This window comes from Diabrotica undecimpunctata, chromosome 6 (genome assembly GCF_040954645.1).
Source record: "Diabrotica undecimpunctata isolate CICGRU chromosome 6, icDiaUnde3, whole genome shotgun sequence".
Lineage (NCBI taxonomy): Eukaryota > Metazoa > Arthropoda > Insecta > Coleoptera > Chrysomelidae > Diabrotica > Diabrotica undecimpunctata.
This window is the reverse complement of record NC_092808.1, coordinates 107,779,502-107,795,505: the sequence shown is the minus strand read 5'-3', so window position 1 is coordinate 107,795,505 and position 16,004 is coordinate 107,779,502. Positions and strand designations below refer to the sequence as shown.

Sequence of the window (16,004 nt, the reverse complement as noted above, 5' to 3'; positions counted from 1 at the left end):
TACTTTTTTACAGAAGTTAAAGATAAAAATGTGTGTTTGTTATGTAATACTTCGGTCTCCGTTGCTAAAAAAGGAAATATTGAGAGACATCATAAAACTGTACATTCTAATTTTGAAAAATGATTCCCACTACATTCTTCGCCAGAAAAGAGAAACTGAAACAGTTAAAAAAACAGTTAATTGGACAACAATCAATATTTTTAAGAACAGTCGACAAAAATAAGGCTGCAACTGAAGGATCGTACCGTGTGTCCCAGATAATTGCACAAAAAAAGAAACCTTATGAAGATAAGGAAATGATAAAACAGGCGTTTTTAGAAGCTGCTGATTCGTTATTTGCCAACTTTAGAAATATAGACGAGATAGTTTCAGCTATAACATCCATGCAACTTTCTGCTAATACAGTGATGAGACGTGTAGAAGTAATGAGCAATGATATTTTTTTACAGTTAAGAACTGACTTAGATAACTTTGTTTATTTTTCACTTCAACTGGATGAATCAACAGATGTCGTTGTCACTGCCCAGATGGTGGTGTTCGTCAGGATGGTTTTTAGTGATTTTACGATTAAAGAAGATCTTTTGAAGTTCATTCCACTGAAAGGACATACTACTGGACAGGAGTTGTTTTCTCATTTAAAAAATATTATTTCTTCCGAGAAAATTCCAATATCGAAAATGGTAGGCTTGACAACCGATGGCGCTCCAGCTATGGTGGGTTGTGATAAGGGTCTGGTGGCGTTATGTCGTAAAGATAAAACTTTTCCGCAATTTCTCTGTTACCACTGCATTATCCATCAGCAAGCATTATGTGGAATCATGAATGTGTTGCTTGTGTGAGTCCATTTCAAAAGGTGAAAGAAATAATAAGTTAGACTTACTCACAATCAATTTAATTTAACTAATCGGACGACCGGTTTCGCTTTCTACAATATGCAAAGCATCTTCAGGTCACGATACAAAGTTAAAATGCTGAAAACAATAATCCCATATTAGGGTGTTGTCTAATAAAGATAAAAACATAGGTAGGTGATACAAATTATATAAATTACAGTAATTATGCCAATATTACATGTCTGTGGTTTTATAAATGAATAAAAATAATAATAATAAAATGTTTAAGCAGACAAGGTAAGACCCACAAATTGGTAACATCGTCTATTAAACTGTAATGAATCAATAAATAAATGAACAACTAAATAAACATTACTTACATGCCGGTACTCTATTAATTGATGGTTGAAAGAACATGGTTCAAACTATCTTGGATTGTTGATTGGAGAACTCAGGTTAACTATTGTAATTGTTTAACAGTAAACTGGGAAGTTCTTGAGGAGACAGATTTTATCCAATGAAGTAGAGATAAGTGGAATGTATTGTTTGTTTTATGAAAGTAATGTTCTATACCATTAATTTCTTTAAAGTTATTTAAGTTTATTCTGGAGATATATTTATGAAATATGTGTTATTTATTGAGATTTTATGTTTTGTTCTGGAAGGTGACAGTTGTAAGACAATGAATAGGAATGGATGTATAGATTGTGTGGGTGTGCAATTGTATAAACTTGAAGTTATCAAAATTTCTTTGATAAATTTGTTGCAATAACTGGCAAATTATTGTAAAGTCGAAAGATTTTTATGTTAAAATTAAATTAAGACACTTTTACACACACAGAAACACACAGAAAACACTTTAAAAAACGGGGGACGAAACAAACATTTAATTAAAAATAAAAGGAGAGGATTTCCAAAAGAACTACATTTCTTATTAGGAGACAATGAGTTTTTTATGTGCTGTATATCAGATTTTAGAGGTAAACTTGACAAATGTAGGTTAAAGTGTGACAGTTCTTCTTCTATTTTAAATGCTGTAAGTTAAGTTATCCAGTTTATGAAACAAGCTGATATTAATAAAATGATATTAATAAAATCTAAATTTTTTAATTTTAGATATCAAAGTTATTTGATGTGTTAATATTGGCATACTTTAACAAACTTTAAATAATTGATTTCAATGTAACAATATAAATAATTGTAATACTTATGCTATGATAACTAACTCAGCTAAGTCAAAGTTACAGAACAAACTTAAGTGATTATTTGTTAATTAAATTAAAATATGTACATTTGTATTGAAAATGTATAATGTATAACTAAATTACAAACTTTCTTTGAAAATAATTGTTGGTGTGAGTCATCTGTCATGGTGTGTATAAGTATTTTTAAATATTTTTAAATATTTATTCCAATTCTGATATGTTAATATGGAACTGAAAATAATAAGCAAATAAACCATTGTTGATAAAATTATTTATAAATTAAAGAAAATTAAAGAAATTGACTGAAAATTAAGTATTCAAAGGTTAGTTGGTAATTTTAATATCTGACAGTTGGGACCGGAAATTGGTTATACCAACAGGTAAAAGGTTCTCTATTTAAACCGGTGTAAAGTAAAATTATTCTTATTTCAATTTTCAATACCATGAAGAGGTATCATCACACCGACACGAACATTGGTGAGTTTGTACAATAATTTCTGTGACACTTTAACAATTTTAAATTTAAAAACAGTTTATAGTTAAAATATAATATTTCTATTAGAAAATGTAGATTTGCTAATTATTAGGATTAACAAAATTCTATTTAATTAATACTGCCAGTCTGAACGAATTTACCATGTTGTGTTGGGAATAATCAAACCACGTGTTAATTTGAAGTTAAATATTTTGTAAAATGAGTGTATGTCGCAACCGGATGGGGTGTAATAATAATTTTGGGTTAAATAAGTTGAGGTACCATACCAGTTCAATACTGATGTTTTATATAGTTTTAGGAAAATGTAGTTTAAAGTAATATGTTAATGAATCCAGTGAACAAAAAACTTAATCAATGGGGACCGTATTTTAAACTTTATGTAGAAATTCAAATAATCTGAGGAGTATATCAAATGTATTTGAATGTATATGGGATACTGGAATAAAAAGTTTGACCATGATGTTGAAGTTAATTCCAGAAAATGTGCATGAAGATAATGGATACTGTATGGAAAACCTCATATAGAAGAAGATATTGGGTAATCAATTATATAAGTATATGGATTTTGGTGTGGAAAGCAGAAATGGAGTGAGATCAGGTAAAATTATTAATATTAAGTTTATATCAGTACTGAGTATACTGGTGTGTACTCTAGTTCTAACTGTGCATTTAAAGTTTCAGCTGTGTGATTTTTCAGAGATTTTAATATTTCTAAATGTTCCAGGTTATTGAGTAATAAGCCTTTGTTGCAAGTATGGAGGATTGTGAAATCAGTTTGTGGATCAAAGTTATGGTTTTTATGTCGGATATGTTGGGAGAAGTGTGATTGACCCGATGTTGGCCGTTCTATATATCTAAGATGTTCTTTTAGTCTAATATTGAAGGATCTGAAGGTTCTACCAATATAGCATGCATTGCAGGTATGGCAGCTCAACTTATACACTCCGCTATACTCAAGTGAGTTACGTTTATCCTTGTTATTCAAGAAAGTCAATCCTAAATTAGAAGCAGTTTTAAAAGAGATGTTTATGTAGTCATCAAAGATTTTTGCTATTTTATAAGAAAGATCACCTATGTATGTTAAAGATCTGTAAGGTTTTTGTTCCACCATTTCATTAGAATGTTGTGTATATACTTGGTGTTCTAACATTCTATTAGTCTTTTTATGTAAAATTTTATTCACTAGATTAATTGAATAACCATTATTTATAGCTATTTGTTGAATAATTTTTAATTCTTTATTGAATGATGTTAAAGTTAATGGTAACGATATTAAACGATTAATGTAACTGTAGAATGCTGCCATTTTGTGTTGAATAGGATGGTGTGAGTCAGCTGGTATAACTGTACCAGTATGCGTTGGCTTTCTATAAATATCAAGGATAATCGTGCTATTATTTAATGTTAATGTTAAATCTAAGAAATTTAAGCTATTTGAGTCATCTTGAATCTCCAGTGTAAATTTTATGGTGTGGTGTAATTGATTAAGGTAATCTAAGAAAGAGTGTAGATTATCAAGAGAACCACCCCATACAATAAATGTGTCATCTACGTATCTCGAATAGAACTTGATGTAATTAGTAAAAGGATTGTTATTCATTATTTTGTTAGATTCAAGTATGCATCTTTGATGACTACATAAACATCTCTTTTAAAACTGCCTCTAATTTAGGATTGACTTTCTTGAATAACAAGGATAAACGTAACTCACTTGAGTATAGCGGAGTGTATAAGTTGAGCTGCCATACCTGCAATGCATGCTATATTGGTAGAACCTTCAGATCCTTCAATATTAGACTAAAAGAACATCTTAGATATATAGAACGGCCAACATCGGGTCAATCACACTTCTCCCAACATATCCGACATAAAAACCATAACTTTGATCCACAAACTGATTTCACAATCCTCCATACTTGCAACAAAGGCTTATTACTCAATAACCTGGAACATTTAGAAATATTAAAATCTCTGAAAAATCACACAGCTGAAACTTTAAATGCACAGTTAGAACTAGAGTACACACCAGTATACTCAGTACTGATATAAACTTAATATTAATAATTTTACCTGATCTCACTCCATTTCTGCTTTCCACACCAAAATCCATATACTTATATAATTGATTACCCAATATCTTCTTCTATATGAGGTTTTCCATACAGTATCCATTATCTTCATGCACATTTTCTGGAATTAACTTCAACATCATGGTCAAACTTTTTATTCCAGTATCCCATATACATTCAAATACATTTGATATACTCCTCAGATTATTTGAATTTCTACATAAAGTTTAAAATACGGTCCCCATTGATTAAGTTTTTTGTTCACTGGATTCATTAACATATTACTTTAAACTACATTTTCCTAAAACTATATAAAACATCAGTATTGAACTGGTATGGTACCTCAACTTATTTAACCCAAAATTATTATTACACCCCATCCGGTTGCGACATACACTCATTTTACAAAATATTTAACTTCAAATTAACACGTGGTTTGATTATTCCCAACACAACATGGTAAATTCGTTCAGACTGGCAGTATTAATTAAATAGAATTTTGTTAATCCTAATAATTAGCAAATCTACATTTTCTAATAGAAATATTATATTTTAACTATAAACTGTTTTTAAATTTAAAATTGTTAAAGTGTCACAGAAATTATTGTACAAACTCACCAATGTTCGTGTCGGTGTGATGATACCTCTTCATGGTATTGAAAATTGAAATAAGAATAATTTTACTTTACACCGGTTTAAATAGAGAACCTTTTACCTGTTGGTATAACCAATTTCCGGTCCCAACTGTCAGATATTAAAATTACCAACTAACCTTTGAATACTTAATTTTCAGTCAATTTCTTTAATTTTCTTTAATTTATAAATAATTTTATCAACAATGGTTTATTTGCTTATTATTTTCAGTTCCATATTAACATATCAGAATTGGAATAAATATTTAAAAATATTTAAAAATACTTATACACACCATGACAGATGACTCACACCAACAATTATTTTCAAAGAAAGTTTGTAATTTAGTTATACATTATACATTTTCAATACAAATGTACATATTTTAATTTAATTAACAAATAATCACTTAAGTTTGTTCTGTAACTTTGACTTAGCTGAGTTAGTTATCATAGCATAAGTATTACAATTATTTATATTGTTACATTGAAATCAATTATTTAAAGTTTGTTAAAGTATGCCAATATTAACACATCAAATAACTTTGATATCTAAAATTAAAAAATTTAGATTTTATTAATATCATTTTATTAATATCAGCTTGTTTCATAAACTGGATAACTTAACTTACAGCATTTAAAATAGAAGAAGAACTGTCACACTTTAACCTACATTTGTCAAGTTTACCTCTAAAATCTGATATACAGCACATAAAAAACTCATTGTCTCCTAATAAGAAATGTAGTTCTTTTGGAAATCCTCTCCTTTTATTTTTAATTAAATGTTTGTTTCGTCCCCCGTTTTTTAAAGTGTTTTCTGTGTGTTTCTGTGTGTGTAAAAGTGTCTTAATTTAATTTTAACATAAAAATCTTTCGACTTTACAATAATTTGCCAGTTATTGCAACAAATTTATCAAAGAAATTTTGATAACTTCAAGTTTATACAATTGCACACCCACACAATCTATACATCCATTCCTATTCATTGTCTTACAACTGTCACCTTCCAGAACAAAACATAAAATCTCAATAAATAACACATATTTCATAAATATATCTCCAGAATAAACTTAAATAACTTTAAAGAAATTAATGGTATAGAACATTACTTTCATAAAACAAACAATACATTCCACTTATCTCTACTTCATTGGATAAAATCTGTCTCCTCAAGAACTTCCCAGTTTACTGTTAAACAATTACAATAGTTAACCTGAGTTCTCCAATCAACAATCCAAGATAGTTTGAACCATGTTCTTTCAACCATCAATTAATAGAGTACCGGCATGTAAGTAATGTTTATTTAGTTGTTCATTTATTTATTGATTCATTACAGTTTAATAGACGATGTTACCAATTTGTGGGTCTTACCTTGTCTGCTTAAACATTTTATTATTATTATTTTTATTCATTTATAAAACCACAGACATGTAATATTGGCATAATTACTGTAATTTATATAATTTGTATCACCTACCTATGTTTTTATCTTTATTAGACAACACCCTAATATGGGATTATTGTTTTCAGCATTTTAACTTTGTATCGTGACCTGAAGATGCTTTGCATATTGTAGAAAGCGAAACCGGTCGTCCGATTAGTTAAATTAAATTGATTGTGAGTAAGTCTAACTTATTATTTCTTTCACCTTTTTTCATTATGTGGAAATTTCCTGAAACCAAACAACGTTATAAAACTGGTGGTAAAAATTGTGAACAAGATTAGAGTTGAAGCGTTACAAAGAAGATTATTCAGAACCTTGGCCGATGAAGTTGACTGTCAATACGGGGACCTACTCCTTCAATCTGAAGTCCGATGGTTAAGTAGAGGACGGGTGCTGAAACGTTTTAATGATGTCCTATCTGGCATAGTTCAATTTTTCAAACAACGCGATGAACCGACTCCGGAACTAGAAAATTCAATCTGGCTTAGAGATTTTGGTTTTCTCGTGGACATTACAGAGAAATTAAACGAACTTAATTTGCAGCTTTAGACAAGAGACAAAGAACTAGCGGAAATGATTTCTGATATAAAAGCATTTATCAAAAAACTGGAGTTTTGGGAACAAAACCTAATTAACAGCGATTCCAAGCATTTTCCTATTCTTTCAGAAAAAATATCTCAAAATCCATTAGAACCCTATGACAACAAATATCATGTATAAATAATTTCTACCCTGAAGAGTAACTTCAAAAATCGTTTTAAGGATTTCAATGAAATGGCTTTAGTAGCGCAGTTTGTTGTTTCACCCTTTACGGAAATTGATATCCAGCAGTTTGCAGCTTGTGTTATGCAGATCTTTGGCGAAGACATCGCTGCAACAGAAATGGAAGTCATTGAGTTTCAAAATGATTTAGCCATAAAATCGTTAGTCTCAAGTACTGAATGTATCTGGCCTATTGTAAGTAAAGACAAATATTCAGTTCTATGCCGTGTTGCCTTGAAAGTGAAAGCATTATTCAGTTAAACATATTTGTGTGAATCTTCTTTTTCCAATATGAAGTTTATTAACCCTTAACTGGTATGGCAGGGTCAAATTTGACCCTATTGGAAATTCTTTTGTAATTTTCGGAAAAACTAGGCGATATGGCAACATACCATTTGAGGTATTCTTTCAAGGCGTGCAACTGCTTCAGTTCCGCTATCAGTCGCCCGCAAGCAATTAGTGGCTCCACGTGAATATTGTGAATTGGGTCAGATTTGACCCTGCCATACCGTTAAAGGATAATTTCTCGTTTTCGGGTAAGAAGCACAATACTGTTATTTTTCCAGAAAAAAATACAATTTTGTTTGTTCTTTCAATTTAGAGTTGTGATCGAAGTATAATATGTCGAACGTGCGTGACAAAAGGGCGCCTTTGACACAAAAGGAAATTGAACATATTGCTGAAACTTTATGGGATACCGACAACGACCTTTCCGATGCAGAGACGATTGTTAGTGATCACGATACGGATAGTGACTACAATGCTGATAGTGAGAGTGAAGATGAAGCTGTTGATGGCAGTGATAGGCACTCTGTCGAAGAAGTTAGCTTATCTGTTGAAAGTGAAATTGTTGGGGATGAAAGTGGCTATTTCTACGGAAAAAATAGAAAAAAGTGGGCGAAAACGCCACCTGCGTCTAGCCGTACTCGCGTCACCAACATAGTGTCGCATATTCCTGGCCTTTCGGGACCATGTCGGACCAATAAGCCAACTACACCCTTGCAGGCGCTCAGTTTTTTTCTCGATGGATACATTATAAATGAAGTTATCGCAAGAACGAATGAGAAAATAACTGAACTGCAGGCAACCTATGGCGATCAGGCCTTGTCATGTCAGTTTATTAATCATGTCGATGAAGTAGAAATGCGAGCATTTCTCGGTCTTCTCTATCTAGCTGGAGTGTTCAAGTCGAGTCACGAGGACATAAATTCGCTTTTTGCAACAGATGGAACAGGTCGTGACATTTTTCGTGCAACAATGACTCTAAAGAGATTCAGTTTCCTGCTAACAGCCTTAAGATTTGACAATCCAGCCACTAGACGACAACGTATTGAAGACGGAGATAAACTTGCTGCAATTTCAAATTTGTTTTACAGATTTATTGGAAACTGTAAGATAAACTATTCTTGTGGGGAATACGTAACCGTGGACGAAATGTTGGTTGGATTTCGGGGAAAGTGTAGGTTCCGTATGTTTATAAAAAGCAAGCCTGTGAAATACGGACTAAAAATATTGTGTTTGTGTGACGCTCGTACACATTATTTGATCAATGCTTTTGTATATACGGGCAAAGATGAAAATAGGGCAAATCCAAAGAAGCTATCTATTCCAACCCAAACTGTGCTAACTTTGATTGAACCAATAGCAAATTCGAACCGTAATATTACAGGGGACAATTGGTTCACGTCACTAGAGCTGGTTGAAGAATTGCAACGCCAAAACTTGACATACGTAGGTACTATTAGACGGAATAAAAGGGAGTTACCTAAAGAGTTCCTAGCTAGTAAGCAACGTGAACCACTTTCCTCGCTTTTTGGATTTACTAAGGATATAACAATTGCGTCATACGTTCCAAAAAGAAATCGCTCAGTTTGCATGATGTCTACAATGCACCATAATAACATGGTCGAAGAAGGAGCAAAGAAATTACCAGACATCATCTCCTTTTATAACCTAACGAAAGTTGGCGTTGATGTACTGGACCAAATTTGTGCCAATTACAAAGTAGGAAGACGTACTCGGCGTTGGCCTCTAACTTTGTGGTACCGAATGATGGACATCTCCGCCGCAAATGCAGGCATAATTTATAATGCTGCTAATCCAAATAATGAGATGGTTCGTAACCGTTTCCTTATTGATTTAGGGAGAGAAATGATCAACGAACACTTAGTTCGAAGAAGTCAAATGAAAAACATTCCTCGGGAATTGAAGGTAACCATAAGGCGAATCAGCAATATCCCAGATGAGGCCCCACGAAGCATAGATAACCCTCAACGTCGACAACCTAAGCGTGCCAGATGCTTCTTATGCCCTTACAGTGACAACAAACATCCAATTGTATGTGACGAGTGTAGCAGGCATATTTGCAAAGACCATTGCAAAACGTCCAACATGTGTACAAATTGCTCCGAACAATAAAATACTGCGCAAAATGTAGTTGTCAGAATTTTTGTTTATTATGTTTTTTCATGTTTTTAAGTATTTTTCCCTAGGTTTAGGTTTGTTTTGATTAAAACAATTCCGTTTAAAATTATTTTTAATTTTTTCTCTATTTTTTTTTACAGATAAGAAAAGCCATGTTAATTTTTATAAGTTTAGCCAGAAGTAGGCCAGATATTATTAAAAAGTATATGTAAACATTATTATTTATAATAAAAAGGATTTATATTCGATCTGAATGAAAATTTTTCTGTTTTCTATTTGCTGCATGCAAAAAAAGGCACAGGGTCAAATCTGACCCCGCCATACTTTAAGTGTAATTTTAAATCACCATACCAGTTAAGGGTTAAGAACAAATATCGCAATCGACTTACAGATGAACATTTGGATAATTGTATTCGAATGTCTGCATCAAATTATACTGCAAACATTAAAAAAAATATCGATGAGTCTGAGTGTCAGCCGTCTCATTCAACATGCTTTTTTATTTTTCAATGTTTATGTTTATGATAGTGCGTTACTTTTTTGTTGTTATTATTAACTATTTTTAAATCATACGTGACATGCCGTTGTGGCTGGATAAAAGTTTGTGTTTTTTTTTTCAAATACCTTCGTTTGATAGGTAGGAATGTAGCTATGAACAAGTATGTACTAGTAATATTAGTTCTTTTGTTATTAGTCTATTATTAATACCTATGTATTATGTATTACCAGTTAAACAGTAAAATAAATACATATAATGATAGATTAACTGTGGATTATTTCATTTACGTTGCGTTACGTGGCTTCCGTGTGGGTAGCTCGCTGTTTATTCCAAAATTAACAAAGTAGCTCAACACATTGAAGAGGTTGGCGACCACTGCTTTAGGGTCTAGGGTCTGAACGTAAACACTTGAGTGTATTATAAACTATTCAGTAAGAAACTAAAGTATACAAAGCATTCTTTTAATTATATCCTCAACACAATATCAAACGAAGATTCTTAATTATATTATAAAAATTATTTCGATTTTACTTACTTAAATACTACATTATGATAATATCATCCATCGTTCAAATATTTGGTAAATTATCATAATTCACTATGGTAAATATTATAGCACATTATTTATAGATGTTAAAAACCTAGTTTAAACTTGTACTTCTATAAATTATTTAATTATAATTCTGTAAATTATCATAATGGTCTAGACATACATGACGTAATACAAAAATTATACAAACAGATAGGAATTGCCAATATTTCTATGTTACTAATAATTACGGTCCTGACATGACCGTTCACAAGAGCAAAGATCAATAATATAAGTACATATCTTGTAAGATATTTTGACGTGCTTGTAGGAGTTGAATTGACCAATAAATACAACGTATTCCATAATGGAAATATCTAAGAAGTACTCATTACTGACGTTTTGTAATTACCTCTATAGTAAAAAATAATTAATGTAAACTGATTGCAATATTTGAAGAGTTTATTTACTAAATACACTGACCGGCAAAAAAGTGGCCACCCTATAAATTTCCGAAAATAAAAATTATAAAAGTTTTATGCACTGTTTTATATTGTACACTCAACATCTTTTTCGAAAGAAAAATACTAAGGTGAATCTGGAATGGAGGGGTAAATGAAAATGGTGTTTGGAGAAGACGATACAACTTCGAACCCTATAGAATATACTAGGAACCAGATATCGTAAAACACATTAAGCTAGGATGTCTGAGGTGGATAGGCCATGTAATGCGGATGGAGCAAACCGACCCAGCTAGAAAAACGCTCCTTGATAGACCTATTGGTCAAAGAAAAAGAGGGAGACCCAGAACAAGATTCCTAGATAACATAGATTAAGATATGAGAAATATGGAAATACGTGCTTGGCGGAGGAAGGCGATGGATAGGGACGACTGGAAAAAAATTCTTGGGGAGGCTAGAACGCACACAGGGTTGTAAAGTCAAAATGATGATGATGATGATACTCAACATCTTTCATTTTTATAACAAACAATGGTCATTACTGCTTGATTTCTTAGCATAATTTATTTAATTAGAAGGCTACAAAAGAAAATAGTGTAATATCGGAACGAATTACAAACAATAAAATTTACGAGTGAACTTAAACATAACTGTCTAATATCGAGTATTATGCTCTTAAACATCAATAATTATTTGCATACGATTTGGAAAGGAAAGGAACAAATTTTTAATAAAACCTTGAGGAATACGTTTATATTCTTCACGAAGCATATTTTGAAATTCTGCATGACTTTCTGGCTAGCCTGGTTAACTTCTAACCTTACGATGAAGTTCATCCCAAAGATGTTCGATGATATTTAGATCGGTGGGGCAGGCTGGCCATTCTAGAGAATTAATTCCTACTTCCCCAAGTATTTTGTCATGATTCATGCAGTATGCGGCCGTGCATTATCATGGATAAAGACGAAATTGTCTCCAATAAATGAACCAAATAGAACTACTGCTTCTGCCAAAAAATTCTTTATATGTCGGTGAGCATTCAGGGGGCCATTGATGAAAATAAGTTCAGTTTGAGCTTTAAATGAGATTCAATCCCAAACCATGACACCACCACCGTCAAGCTTTATTCTCTGAGACATACAAGCTTGGGCATATCTTTCATCTCTCCGTCTCCAAACCCTCTCTCGACCATCGCCAGACTTCAAACAGAACAGCGATTCATCAGTAAAGAGAATTTGGCTCCAATACTGTATATCCCAGTGTTGATGTTGTCAAGAAACAATAAATAATCGATTCCTACAGTGTGTCAGTTGTAATTCGAGAACAATAGCCGGCCTTCTTGCCATTAGTCCTCTTTCATTGAAGCATCTTCTAACCGTACTCTCACTTACATTCACATTTCAAACCTCCTGTATACCTCCTGTATATGTTAAACGAATAAATTAAAATATCATATTTCTCTCATTCCCATTGTTTTTAAGAACGTAAATATATATAGACCAGCAAAATATTGATAAGTTTACCGATATTTCAAACTATTCAATGAACTTGTTTCACTATACACTAGTGAATCGAACGAATTTATATTGTTACGGGTGCAAATTGTATGGGAATTATCTTACTTTTTGACTTATTTACATGGACGAAGCATACACAATAAAAATGACCCCGGTAAGAATTTACTGCTGACATTTTACATGGTTGCCGCTACCGTTTAGTTCAATTTGTAGATTAGTCACCTTTAAATGAAAATTGTCCGACTATAGACGGTTTCTTGCAGCAATTGCAGTGGAATGGCGATTTCCTAAAAGTTCCATCACAATGAAATGATCTCTTTGTAAAGTAACTCTTCTAAGACCGAAACTAGGCCGACGTGAGTATGTACCAGTCTCTATAAAGCGATGGAAAGCTCTCCGTACTGTAGTTCTCTTTCGGATACATAAACTTGACTTCTTCCGTCTTGTAACAATGCATTAATTCGAGCAACATCTACTGTAGAGAACACCATATTATTTACTTAGTCGAAATCGACATTTGAAAAACTATATTACTGTTTAATTAAATGTTTTCAACTTAGAAGATAAACAGCGAGTACCGAAAACAATAATATAAACGTTAAAACTGTCAAAAATAAGCATACATGATCGCAATAAATATTTAAATTGAGACTCAATATGAAACAGTACATAAAACTTTCAATGAATTTTTATTTTCGGAAATTTATAGGGTGACCACTTTTTTTGCCGTACAGTGTAGCTTAGTATTATTAGTAATTTACTATACTATTATATTCTCTTACAGTCTATTTTTATGTCAGGCAGTAATTATATATTTGTATAACTTAACATTAAATAACGACGTGGGATTAAATAAAAAAATATAAAGAGCACATAAACTGTAAATATTTTTCTGAAGCTATTTTCTTGTGACTTGTTAATTGAATTTATTATTTTTAAAGTAAAATTGTAACTTATTCCCAGTAAAAATACTAAATTATATAAACAAAGAAGATAAAATTCTTAAAATGTGACAAATATTTATAAAGAAACATGCAAATCTCAGAAGCGTCTTGATAAACTAACTCTATAGTTACTCAAAATTAGTGAAATGCTTTTTTGACGAGCTATAACTTTATTGAGAAAAATGCTGCACTTTGATGAGATGAAGATTCATTGACAATACAATAAAATCCTTATTGTATCTACAATAAAAACATTTTAACAAATCTAAAATTCAATGTAATTTAAGGAGCATTTTTGCTATATGATAGTAGACACTGTAGTCGCATAAATATTATGTCAAACTAGAAAGTCAACATGAAATGCAAAACAGATTTAAGCTTTACGACATAATTGCAAAATGAGCAAAAGAAACAAAAAAATTTGCCACAGAAGATATCGAGTGATTTTTTCCATAGAAATTAACCAAACTCGAGAGCCACTTTAGGATATTGCGGGTTAAATAAATATTCCCGTTTATACGTTTGGTTTTTACCGAGTTGGGCAAATGAATTTTAAAAAGAATTACATCACTCTCGCTGAGACTGCTGCCAGGGGCAGTTGGTTTCAGTGTTAGTCCAAATTTTTCTTCAAATTTATAATGTTTTGTGTTTTATTGTCCTCTATCATGGGAAAATGTGTACTGTAGTAGCAGTGTTAAGTTTTATATGAAGTTAAAATAAGGTTGGGAAGAATCTTTGAACAGTCAAGACGCTCCAAGTGTTGGCGTTAAAAAGCCGGCAAATTTGTTGAAAAAAGTGATTTATACTTAAAGTAATGTGTCAGTTCTGATAATGTGATAACATCCAGCCTCATTTGTCGCAGTTTGGAGATGAATTTGTTCGTGTGGCAGACAGTATAAGTCCAGTTCCTAATCCCAGAAATTTTAAAGAAATTTTGGTGAAATCAAGGTAACTCTTTTGTGTTGATTTTTAAATAAAAAATAAACATTTTCTAATAATAATTGCTTTCATAACAGTTTAAGAAATTGTAATAATTAAAATTATAGATGTTAGGGTGTGGCTCTTAGCTGTCCTATTAATTGTTCTTAGTTTTAAAATTTAATATTGACATCTGACAGCTAGCTTTATTTTTTTGACATTTGGTAAATACCTAATCATAACAGATCTTGTTTTACTTTGTTTTTTTTTAGAAAAAGGTTAACCTCTATGCATAGTTTCACTTAAAAAGATATTTTTTCATTTGTAATAATTTATTTCTGCTACAAATTATCGCCCATTAACAATTGTATGTTTTGTAGTATCTCAAACTTCAAGTGTATGTAAACTGATAGAACATAGTAAGTTTGTTTTTAATATTTTGTATTTTATTGCTATTATTTATATTTGTAACTGTTTGTGGTGAGACAACAATAAATGTGTAATATTTTTCCCTAAACCATTTTGTTTATTTCTTAAAAAAAAGTTTCTATCCCCTTTTTGTGTTTTTAGGAAGGAAGAGCCTTTTCTTTCATCCAGCAGGAAGATTCTTCAAAGCGGCGTCCATTTTAAATAGCTTGAGAACCTTCTTGTATTGTGTTTTGTTCCAGGAGATTCATATAAGTATCCCTTTTGTTTAATTTTTGTAGTTACGCCAATCCAACCCCCTTACCATTCACTTATCCATGACCCAGTTCTTTAAATAACCCCTGAGTAGCCGTTCGTAAAAGTTTCGATTTGTTTTGCTTGCCCTATCTCCAGCCCAATAATTTCTGTCCCCAATTTTCAATTCCCTATAATAATACCTTATGTGGTAGGCAAAATAATCGTTACAAGAAAAATATATAGAGTTGTATGTCCGAGAGAATAACATGTAACCACATGTCTCTGATAGACTCGTAAGCCCCAAGGCCAGTCTTGTGTGTACATTGTTGCTGAAAGAAAGTTTATTTTTTAGATGGTCTGGGAAAATATTTCAACGATGTGATTACAAGATTTAAACAACTGTGCGGGGTGCATTTGTACACCATCCGTATATCCACTTTTTTTATTTGTAAACATTGAGAAAATTGATTTGAAAGATAATTAGAACTTGTTTATTATACTACGAAACATAATTTTACCAACAAAATACTTATTTCTTCATTAAAAAAAAATATTTATCGTTGCAAAACAAACACATAAAATTTTTCACAGAATTGAGCAACACAAAC

The 16,004-nt window shown here is 31.6% G+C and overlaps 1 protein-coding gene and 1 long non-coding RNA gene across 4 annotated transcripts in view; both read right to left on the bottom strand.

Annotated features, from left to right (window-relative positions):
• Positions 1–16,004, bottom strand: part of js (jiangshi) — a 200,977-nt gene that overhangs the window by 108,207 nt on the left and 76,766 nt on the right. The window lies entirely within an intron of this gene.
• LOC140443705 (uncharacterized) lies at positions 889–5,814 on the bottom strand. Of its 2 annotated transcripts, none has more exons than XR_011951254.1 (3): positions 4,605–5,178; positions 4,283–4,478; positions 889–971 (listed from the first exon to the last, which is right to left on the bottom strand). It is a non-coding gene; the product is annotated as an uncharacterized lncRNA (long non-coding RNA). The 2 variants fall into 2 exon arrangements; XR_011951253.1 differs by lacking the exon at positions 889–971 and adding an exon at positions 5,222–5,814 and having other exon boundaries at positions 4,168–4,478; positions 4,605–4,910.